At 39.7% G+C, this 10,602-nt stretch overlaps 1 pseudogene; it reads left to right on the plus strand.

Moving 5' to 3' along the window:
• Positions 1-728: 728 nt before the first annotated feature.
• Positions 729-2,119, plus strand: LOC121029329 (keratin, type II cytoskeletal 8-like; annotated as a pseudogene).
• The last annotated feature ends 8,483 nt before the right edge of the window (positions 2,120-10,602 follow it).

The following is a 10,602-nucleotide window of genomic DNA, read 5'->3' on the forward strand; positions in this document are numbered from 1 at the left end:
CAAGATACATACGAGATTGGTAACATTGATACCTAGGGCTATTCAAGTGGCGGGAGAAGAGATAATGAACAAAAAGAAAATGGCGTTTTTTTTTAAGTTTATAAAATAAAAACAAAATTATTATATGATCATCTTTTGCTAAAATCTTTGGGGAAAGGAGTGTATGTGTATGCTTCTAAAAAAGGTACATGAAACAATAATCATCAAAACATTGATGGTATTTTTCCTCAATGTGCAGAGATTTTGGATATTTCCTTTCTCTTTTGTTGGCTGATTTTTTTTTTAACGTTTATTTATCTTTGAGACAGAGAGAGACAGAGCATGAACGGGGGGAGGGTCAGAGAGAGAGGGAGACACAGAATCCGAAACAGGCTCCAGGCTCTGAGCTGTCAGCACAGAGCCCGACGCGGGGCTCGAACTCACAGACCGCGAGATCATGACCTGAGCCGAAGTCAGACGCTCAACCGACTGAGCCACCTAGGCGCCCCTGTTGGCTGATTTTTTTAAACAAGGATTATTATTATATACGATGAAAGGGCTATTTGCATTGGAGAGAAAAAACTAAGAACTATAGAAAGAATATACTAGCTTAAATTTCTCTAAATAAAAATACTCACTATGGGAGAAATTTTTAAGGTTTGAAATGCAAAAAAAAAAAAATCTTACTTTTCAAAGGAAAAAAAACGGGAAAAAGTCATGAGGAAAAGGATGTGGTATATGCCACCAATATGTCTCACTATCCATTCTCCCCTTTTGTTTGCCATTATGAGATTGTCTTTGTGTTTCATCCGGACAAACTGGCACTGAGACTAAACACTGCATTTTGCATTCTCCTTACAGGTAGGAATGCAGGAAGGTACCTAAGTTCTGCCAGCTGATTATAAGCAGAAGTGAAGTATGCAATCCTCAGGCCTGGAACACTGAAGCGGCAGCGTGAGCCACATGCAACCACGCAGACCAGAGCAAGTCCAAGGGACTACATAGAGCAAGAAAAGGCAAGGTTAGCATATCATAACCCCGGATTGCGTATGCTTGAATTGGCACAAATACACTTTTATTGTTTCAAAGTCGCCGTCACTTTATTCCTTACGTTGTGAACAGTTAATACACTCTACAACAACAGAGGTTCGTACCTAGGCATGAGCTACCTTAACAAAACTTAAAATAGCAAATATTAATTCAGTGGTCAGTTGGTGATCAGCAAGAAAACAGATACAGTGGGCTGGAAAGTTGGTGATCCTTCTTGTCATGGTAGATGACGTGATAAACTGGACTCTCGGATTAGCTGTGGACTATAATATCTTACGAATACAGGTCACATGCAGATAGAGCTTATGAGTGAGACCACCTGGGAAAACACTATCAAAATACGGGTAAGAATTGGCTCTTTCTTGCCAAGTTTGGCAGTCCTGCAGGAGAGATCAGTTCAAGAGAATTAGAAGATATTTCTGTAGAGGCAGATTTTGCAGGAGACAAGACTGGCCCAGCCCCCTTCAAAACATCACTGAGAATGGGGACGGTCTAGAGGCAAAGATAGGGCCTTTTGCCTTCTCATCCAAGACTCCCCTTTCAAATGACCAGCCTTGTCCCGGGTGGGCAGAGGCAGCAGCTTCCAGGGTGGCCTGGGCGCCAGCAGGAGTGTGGTCAGCGGCTACAGCGGGGCCAGGGAAGTGGGCAGGATCACGGTTGCATCAGTGAATCAGAACCTGCGGAGTCCCCTTAAGCTGGAGGCAGACCCCAGCATCAAGGCCATGTGCACCCAGGAGAAGGAGCAGATCAAGACGCTCAGCAACAAGTTTGCCTCCATCGACAGGGCTGGCACCTGGGGCAGAAGAACAACATCCCGGAGACCGAACGGAGCCTGGGGCAGCAGAACACAACTCGGAGCCACAGGGACATGTTCTAGAGATACATCAGCAACCTTCAGCAGCAGCTGGACATATTGGACCAGGAGAAGGGAAAGCTGGGGTTAAAGCTTGGCAGCAGGCAGGGGCTGGTGGAGGACTTCAAAAAGCAGTACCAGGAGATCAAAGAGCAGCGCGGGGAGCTGTCCGTGAAGTTCACCAATGCCAAGCTGGCACGGCTGGAGGCGCCCTGCAGTGAGCCGAGTAGGGCATAGCATGGTAGCTATGCGAGTACAAGGAGCTCATGAACATCAAGCTGGCCCTGGACATTGGAGATTTCCACCTACTGCAAGCCCCTGGAGGGCGAGAAAAGCTAGCTGGAGTCTGGGATGAGAACATGAGTATCTATACTAAGACCACCAGTGGCTACTCAGGTGGGCTGAGCTCAGCCTACAGGGTCCTCGTGAGCCCTGATCTCAACTATGGCCTGAGCATCTTCTAGTCTGGCAGGGGCTCCAATTTCTTCAGCTGTGGCAGCTCCTCCAAGGCGGTGGTTGTGAGGAAGATAGAGATCCGCCACGTGACGCTGGCATCCAAGTTGTCTGGTATCCTGTCCACCTGAGCAGCCACTGAGGTCTCTCCCAGCCACCCCCTCTCATGGCGGCCATAGAGCCTTTGGGGGAAGGAGCTGTGCTGGGGATTGTCAGAAACAGGAGGACCCACCTGAGGCTCCGCTTCAGTCCTCAGCCTGCCAGCGGGGGGAGTCTAGTGCCCTGGATACCCCATCTTGCTCATGTCCCCACCTAAAAGCCAAGTCAAGGAGCCTGGGTGACTCAATCATTAAGCATCCAATTCTTGATTTGAGCCCAGGCATGATCTCAGGGCAGTGAGATCGAACTCCACGTGGGGCTCAGGGCTGGGCATGAAGCCCACTTAAGATTTTCTCTCTCTCTCTCTCTCTCTCTCTCTCTCTCTCTCTGCCCATCCCCTGTGTGTGCTGTCTCTCAAAATACACATTTAAAAACTAAAAATATAAAAAAAATAATAAAAGCCAAAAGCCAATTCAAGTGCCTTTTCCCAAATAAAGCCTCAGACGGCTCTTCCAAACTTCACACAAAAAAAGTATAAAGGCACAAGATAATAAATAACAAAGGAGAAATAAATTGACAAAATTTCGAAAACCATGAGTCCATGCTGTGTAATTCTATGAAAATAAATGTGAAAACCCAGGTAAAACTGTCAGTTTCATACAAAATACATTTATCAAATTTGACCTTCTCTGTCCAGGTATTAGTTTTCCATTGCTGCCATAAAAAGTCACCACAAACTTGTGGCAGAAAACACCACGTATTTATTATTTTATAGTTCTTAAGACAGAAATCCACTATGGGTCTCATTGAACTAAAATCAACATGTCAGCAGGGTGGTTCCTTTTATGGAGGTTCTAGAAAAGAATTTGTTGCTGGCTCATTCACGTGTTGGTAGAAATTATTTTCTCGTGGGTGTATGAACAAGGTCCTTGTTTTCTTACTGGCTGTCAGTTAAAGGCTATTCCTGCTTCTAGAAGCCACCCATATTCTTTGGCTCATGGTCCCTTACTCCATCTTCAAAGTCAGCGATAGTAAAACATTGTATCTCTCTGACCCAGCAAGAAAAAGTTATTTACTTTTAAATTCTCAAAAAATTAGGCAGTTCAGGATAATCTCTTCATCTGGAGGTCCCTACCCTTAGTCACATCTGCAAAAATAACCTAGTCATAGGTTCTGGGGATTAGGGCATGGATATTTTGGGGGCCATTGTTCTCCTATCACAGATTCAAATATGCATTTCTTATATATATATAAAAATTTTGGATTACATTTCAAAAGAGAAATGGAGAACTGGCCCTCAAAAATGACCATGGGCAGATAGTTTCACAGGGGAGCTCAGTCAAACCTTCAAAGTGGAGATAATCCAATGCTATACAAATTTTTCTAAACATAGACGTTTCCAAAAATGCTTTTACAAAAAAAGAAGTATCAATACATAAACCTAATAAAATAGCATAGCAAAGAAACACAGAAACCAATATTACCTTGGAATATTGAGGCAAAAAATCTTAAGCAGAATATTAGGAAATAGAATCCAACCGCTCATTTAAAAATTAATATATCATGGGGGTGCCCAGGTGGCTCAGTTGGTTAAGTGTCCAACTTCGGCTCAGGTCATGATCTCACAGCTTGTGAGTGCGAGCCCCGCGTCGGGCTCTGTGCTGACAGCTCAGAGCCTGGAGCCTCCTTCATGTTCTGTGTCTCCCTCTCTCTCTGCCCCTCCCCCGCTCATGCTGTCTCTCTCTGTCTCTCAAAAATAAATAAAGGTTAAAAAAATTAATATATCATGACCAGTTTATTACATGAATGCAAGAGTGATTTGATATTAAGACAGTGGCTCAGACAGTTAAGTGCCTGACTCTTGATTTCAGCTCAGGTCATGATCTCACGATTTGTGAGATTGATCTTTGCATTGGGCTCTGCACTGTCAGCGTGGAGCCTGCTTGGGATCCTCTCTCTCCCTCTCTCTGAGCCCCTCCCCCACTCATGCACGTGGGTGCACACTCTCTCTTAAAACAAATAAATGAAACTTAAAAAAAAAAAAAGAAAGCCATTACTATGATCACCATCTGAAAAGATTTTTTAAAATTACTTGACTATGACATAGACACTGAAAAAAATGCAACTAAATTCAAAAGTCATTTCTGATAAAATACTTCATAAAATAGAAAGCCATAGATGTTTCTTTAAATTAATAAAATAAATTTCCCTCAATCTTAAAGCCAGCATATTATTTATTATGTAGACACTAGAAGCATTTGCACTAAGCTCCAGAAGAAGGCAAAATGGCTGCTATTCTTTTTAACTATTTAACACAGAATCAGACTTACTAGCTAGTGCAATGAAACAAGAAAAAAGAATTTGAGATAAAAGAATCGGAAAAGAAATAAAATCATCTCTACTTTCACCTGGTATAATACTTTACTTGGAATATCTGAATCAATGATAAAATTATTATAAATAAAATAATTCAGTAACTTAGTAAGATACAAGATTCTACAAAATTTTGCAGCCATAATATATATAAGTAATAACCAATCAGAAGATATAATGACAGAATAAAGACATCAACAAAAATAAAAATAAACATTTTGTAAATTAACAGTTATGTACAAACCCTCTATGGGTGACATGGCAAACACCCTATAAGAAAAAAAGGAAATTGAATGAATGGACTCTTCATTAGAATCACTGAACTGAAAACAGGTATCAGGTCTTCTCCTAGTTAATATGAATGTAATGTGATTTTCTAAAAAAATATACAAATGAGATTTTTTTTCTAGAATTAGATAAGTTGGCTCTAAAATCCAGGTATGTATTTAAATGCATTTAAAACTATATGATAAGCCACTTATAAAAAAAAAAAGCCAAGAGGAAACTAATTAGCTCTCCTATGTATCAAAACATGGCATATGAACAAACAGCCAACCAAATACAACAGAAAAGAAAGTTTAAAAATAAACATAACTACATATGGAAATTTAGAATATAATTGAGACAGCATTTCCCACCTGTGAGGACAAGATGAACTCTTTAATAAACAGTGTTGTGACAAATGGATAGTCGTTTGGAAAAAGAAAATATGTAAGAGAAAAAAGATAAACGCCAATCTAGGAGAAAACACACAAAATGTATATCAAAGATAAAGAACTAATCTGGGGTACCTGGCTGGCTCAGTTCTTGGGGTCATATCTGAGCCCCATATTGGGTGTAGAGGTTACTTAAATAAATAAATAAATACACTAACTAACTAATTTTAAAAAAAAGAAGAAGAAGAAAAAGCTAATCTTCCAAATATACAAAAAACTCTGGGGGCGCCTGGGTGGCTCAGTCGGTTGGGCGACCGACTTTGGCTCAGGTCATGATCTCGCGGTCTGTGAGTTCGAGCCCCGCGTCGGGCTCTGTGCTGACAGCTCAGAGCCTGGAGCCTGTTTCAGATTCTGTGTCTCCCCCTCTGTCCCTCCCATGCTCTTACTCTGTCTCTCTATAATAAATAAATGTTAAAAAAATTAAAAAAAAAAAAAAAAACTCTGGGCAAGGACGAGTCTTTTTTTTTTTTTATTTTCTTCCAGCTTTACTGGGGTGTAATGGACAAAATTTTAAATTATTTAAATTGCAATAATTACATTTAAAATGTTTGTTCATATTTTATTAAAATATGTGTATTCATTCTGAAAATGTTTATTGAGAACCTACTTCATGTAATGTTTACCGCCTGAATTTGGGACGCGGGATAACAATGTGCGTGGACATCTCTGTTCAAAGTAGGAAAATCCCCTCGAAGGCCTTTCCCCCTCAGTAGCATCTCCTTTGGCAGTCAGGAGCAACTGCTCTACTAATTTCTCACACATGTTTTTCATTTCACGATTTGCCTTCTTGAGGATCGTGGAATGCAGAATAAGCCACGAAAAGGACTATAAATATCCTTTGATATTTTAAGATAAGAAAAATATCCCTATTCATCATGATATTTATTTGAAAACTTGTAAAATGCAGCTCCTCAGGATATTTTTATTAGAATATAAGGTCCTAATTTTAAAAGTAAATTTCAGTACCATCTTTTTTTGCAACCAGTAAAGTAGTCAATTATGTGTTACTTTAACCCTGATTTTAACTTGAAATATCTAATATTGAATTCTTCTCAATTCAATATCGGCCTCTATATTTTACGTCACTCACAGCTCTAAGAATTCTGAGCTTGGAGTCCTCCATTATTTCTGACTCAAACATACAGAGTTCAAGTTGCTTAATATCTTATTTAAGAATTTTAGTTAAACAATGGTAACGAAATTGTTACAGTTTTCCCTCCTAATGGGTTATTCTTTTTACCATAAAGGGAGTCCAGGAGACAAGGGCAACGTAGGCTTCCCATCTGACAAGAGAACTATACCCACTTTTGTATTATTTACACAACAATGATCAAGGCCCAGGGCATTTCCTGGGGATTAATGGCTGACTGGGAGATTGGCTGAAGGCCATTAACTTGAGGCAGTCATTAATTTTCTTTAGAAAACCCGGTTTAAAGTCATTATTTTGATTATAAGATCAATAACACACACCCCTCATCACCACCACCACAAGGAACTCACTGGAAATAACTTTTTTTCTGGAATTTTTCATAAGTACCTTCAATCTGTAGGTTTGAAGAAAATATTTTTAAAGAAATGCCACTGAAACCAACTTAGTAACATTGACAAGCCTCATCACCTAATCATCAACGTCATGTACATCTGTAATGGTTTCCTGTCTGCCCTGATTTAGGAGTCAAGCTAAAAATAAAGTCTCTCTCTCTCTCTCTCTCATTCTCTCTCTCTCTCTCTCTCTCTCTCTCTCTCTCTCTCCCCTTGCTCTCTTCCTCCTTCCCATCCTCCTTTGCTCCCTCCATTCCTCCTCCCCTCTCTCTTTCCCCCTTTCCTTCCTAGCGGCTTTTTTTCGGCAAGTTTCCACTGAAGGTGTAAATCTGCAAAAGCAGCATGTGGTGGGGCACACAATGTACAAATTATTGGAGAGCAAGTGGAATTATGACTCTACAGTGTTCCTCAGAAATAAATGTGTGTGTGAAAGGACTGTTCCTTCTTAGCAACTTAACTGAAATGGATCTAAGAAAACTGGAATTCACGCCATTAAATAGGCCTAATTTGCCTTGTCACTGCTTGGATGGTCTGAACACTGAGACCAGCAGGAGGAGGAACCTGACCCAAACCCCAGTCCAGGAAGACAAGAGCACCAAAAGGCATTGGAGCCCTGAAAGAAGCAAGAAAACGTATTGTAAAATAAATGCTAAACCTTAGGAACTGCATTTCAGCACAGGAAAGTGTATGATTAGGGCAGCACCACATCAAGCAGGGGGGGAGTTCTCGCCATCGATGCTCTAGCTCAGACCTATTTAGAGATTTAGTTCAGATCATCCCTCTTCTGCCTCTCAAAAGTCCCTACATTCTTTTAGGCTAGGAGAAGAGTACAACTAACTTCCTAAACAGTAAATATGATAGTTAAAGAAATTGCATCAATCCATTTTCCCCATCTTTAAGATAGGGATAATGTGAATTACATTCTCATGTGCTATTCAAGGGCAAGGTATTATTATTTAATGTAGTAAGAATGACTAGTCACCTAGGATGCACTAGAAACAGCACGTGAGGCATGATATGAAATTGGAGCCCCCACCCACCTTCTTTCTCTTGATCTAATTTCCATTCCAGCCACTCCTTACCCTGGAAATAAGCGATACTGTCATATTCTCACCTGTCAATGAGCTTACATCACTTCCTTGTAGATCCATCTCTTGGAGACTATGACATAGCTCTATGTATCGGGTATTTCCTTCCCTCCTTCCCTTATCTCTATTCCTCCCACCCCCACTAACCCTCCACCACCACCACTGTGTATATTCAATGCACAGACAGGGAGAAGTGGTGAGTCAGGAAAAGCAAAAGAAAAAAGGCTTTGAGAGTGAAAGGCAGAAATAATTGGTTGGTGCTGAACTCCTGAGGTTAATGGACATCCATCCTTCCCATAAGTAAGGAAAAACCACAGTAAGTGACTAAGCTGATGAGAAATACAAAAATAAATTTAAAATAATCCCCATTCCTTAGGAGCTTACAATCCATTAACAGAAATAAAAAAAAAAAAGAATACAAATTGTTGTAGCATGAATTAGTAGGCAATAAGAACCATGTGATAGACCCTAGTCTATGAGTGATTTGTTAGTTTGGTGTTTACTTCTGGTTGGGAGAATCAAGGAGAACTTCATGAAAAAGATGACTAAATAATCAGACACTGCCTTACAAGCAAAGAGAACAGCTTAAGTTGTCAAGGATAAAAATATGGGGGGATTGTCTGAGAATCATGAACACTTTGACTTGTCTAAAACATGCAGAGTACAAAAACACTGTGAGACATAGCTAGTATAGATTGAGGTCAAATAAATCGTAGAGGTCTCCAAAGGCCAGCTAAGAAATCCTGGGCAAAGAATGAAAGATTTGAATAAGATAATGATGTGAAAAGAGTCGTATGTTAAGATCAATCAAATATCAAGAGATGTTTAGAATGGATTGAGGGGGAAAATTGGATATGAGTCAATTACGATGCAATTTAAATAGTTCAAAGCTGAGCTATCTAGACTTGTAAGTCATGTAGCATCAGTAGGAATTGAAAGGAGATTAACAAAAGAGCCAGTGAGTAGATGTAGGCTATTGGCAAGGTCCTATCTTTCATGTTGGGTGGTAGTTCACTTCATTATTGTCATTATTATTATTTTAAAACAGAAGAACAAACAAATAAATAAATAAAGTGTGGGGGGCACCTGGGTGGCTCAGTCAGTTAAGCTCTTGATCTCAGCTCCACTCCGACTCTTGATCTCAGCTCAGGTCTTGATCTAAGGGTTTTGAGTTTAAGCCCCATATTTGGTTCCACCCTGGGCATGGAGCCTACTTTAAAAATATTTTTAAAAAATAAAATTAAATGTGGCCATGAATGGACCAATGATGAAAGTGTTGTGAACCAAGGATTATAACTAATCTGTGTCCCTAAAACTTAAAAAATAATAACAAAATTTCTTCAGGATGGAAACGCCCTGAAGAATAATACTGTCCCTTGAGAGAAATGGCTTACTCCACCAGAAATAAAAGGGGGGAGGGGGGAGGACCTCAGGATACAAATAAACCTGGCCCCGAATTCTGGCTCTTCTCTTACAAACTCAATGACAGAGTCACCAGCTTAACTTCTTTAAGTTTATTTGTTCTCACTGGGAAAATAGAAACATTTATACCTACTTTAGAAGATATTGTGAGACTTAGATGATAATAGTGTTTTATTGGCAAATACTAGATGCTCAGTAAAGGGTGATTGATTACATAGGTGTAACAACTATATGTGATTGATTACAGTATAGAGGGAAATGAATAAAACATTATTCCAAGGCTTTGAGCCTAGATAGATGGCTAAAAATAATCATGTTATTCATGGAAATATAAAAGTCAAGAAGTATGAAACAAATTTTAGGAAGATTTTTCCATTTTATCAGTTTTCATCTTACACAACCTATATAAATCCCATACCATCACTAGAACATTCAAATATTTGAAGACATAAAAGCCAAAATATATTAAAATATAATATAATTCATATTTAATGAAATACATAAACCCACATATCCAAGACATGTCATGATCAAATAACTTAAAATCTTTGTGATAGGAAGGTCTTGAAAGTAGCCAGAGAAAAAATATATTACACAAAAAGAAACTAAGATAAAGATGCCATCAGATTTCTCATCAGAAAAAGACAACCCAGAAGATAGTGGAAAAACATCTTTAAAGTTCTGAAAGTGGGGGGCGCCTGGGTGGCTCAGTCGGTTAAGCGGCCGACTTCGGCTCAGGTCACGATCTCGCAGTCCGTGAGTTCGAGCCCCACGTCGGGCTCTGGGCTGACAGCTCAGAGCCTGGAGCCTGCTTCGGATTCTGTGCCTCCCTCTCTCTCTGCCCCTCCCCCGTTCATGCTCTGTCTCTCTCTGTCTCAAAAATAAATAAACGTTAAAAAAAAAATTTTTTTTTTAATTAAAAAAATAAAGTTCTGAAAGGGAAAAAAAAAACTGTCAACCTCAAATCCTTTATTCAGCAAAACAACAGTAAACTAAACACACTTTTCAAATATACAAAAGCTGAAAG

This window comes from Herpailurus yagouaroundi, unplaced genomic scaffold (genome assembly GCF_014898765.1).
Source record: "Herpailurus yagouaroundi ecotype Mexico unplaced genomic scaffold, PumYag 28, whole genome shotgun sequence".
NCBI classification, from domain to species: Eukaryota; Metazoa; Chordata; class Mammalia; order Carnivora; family Felidae; genus Herpailurus; species Herpailurus yagouaroundi.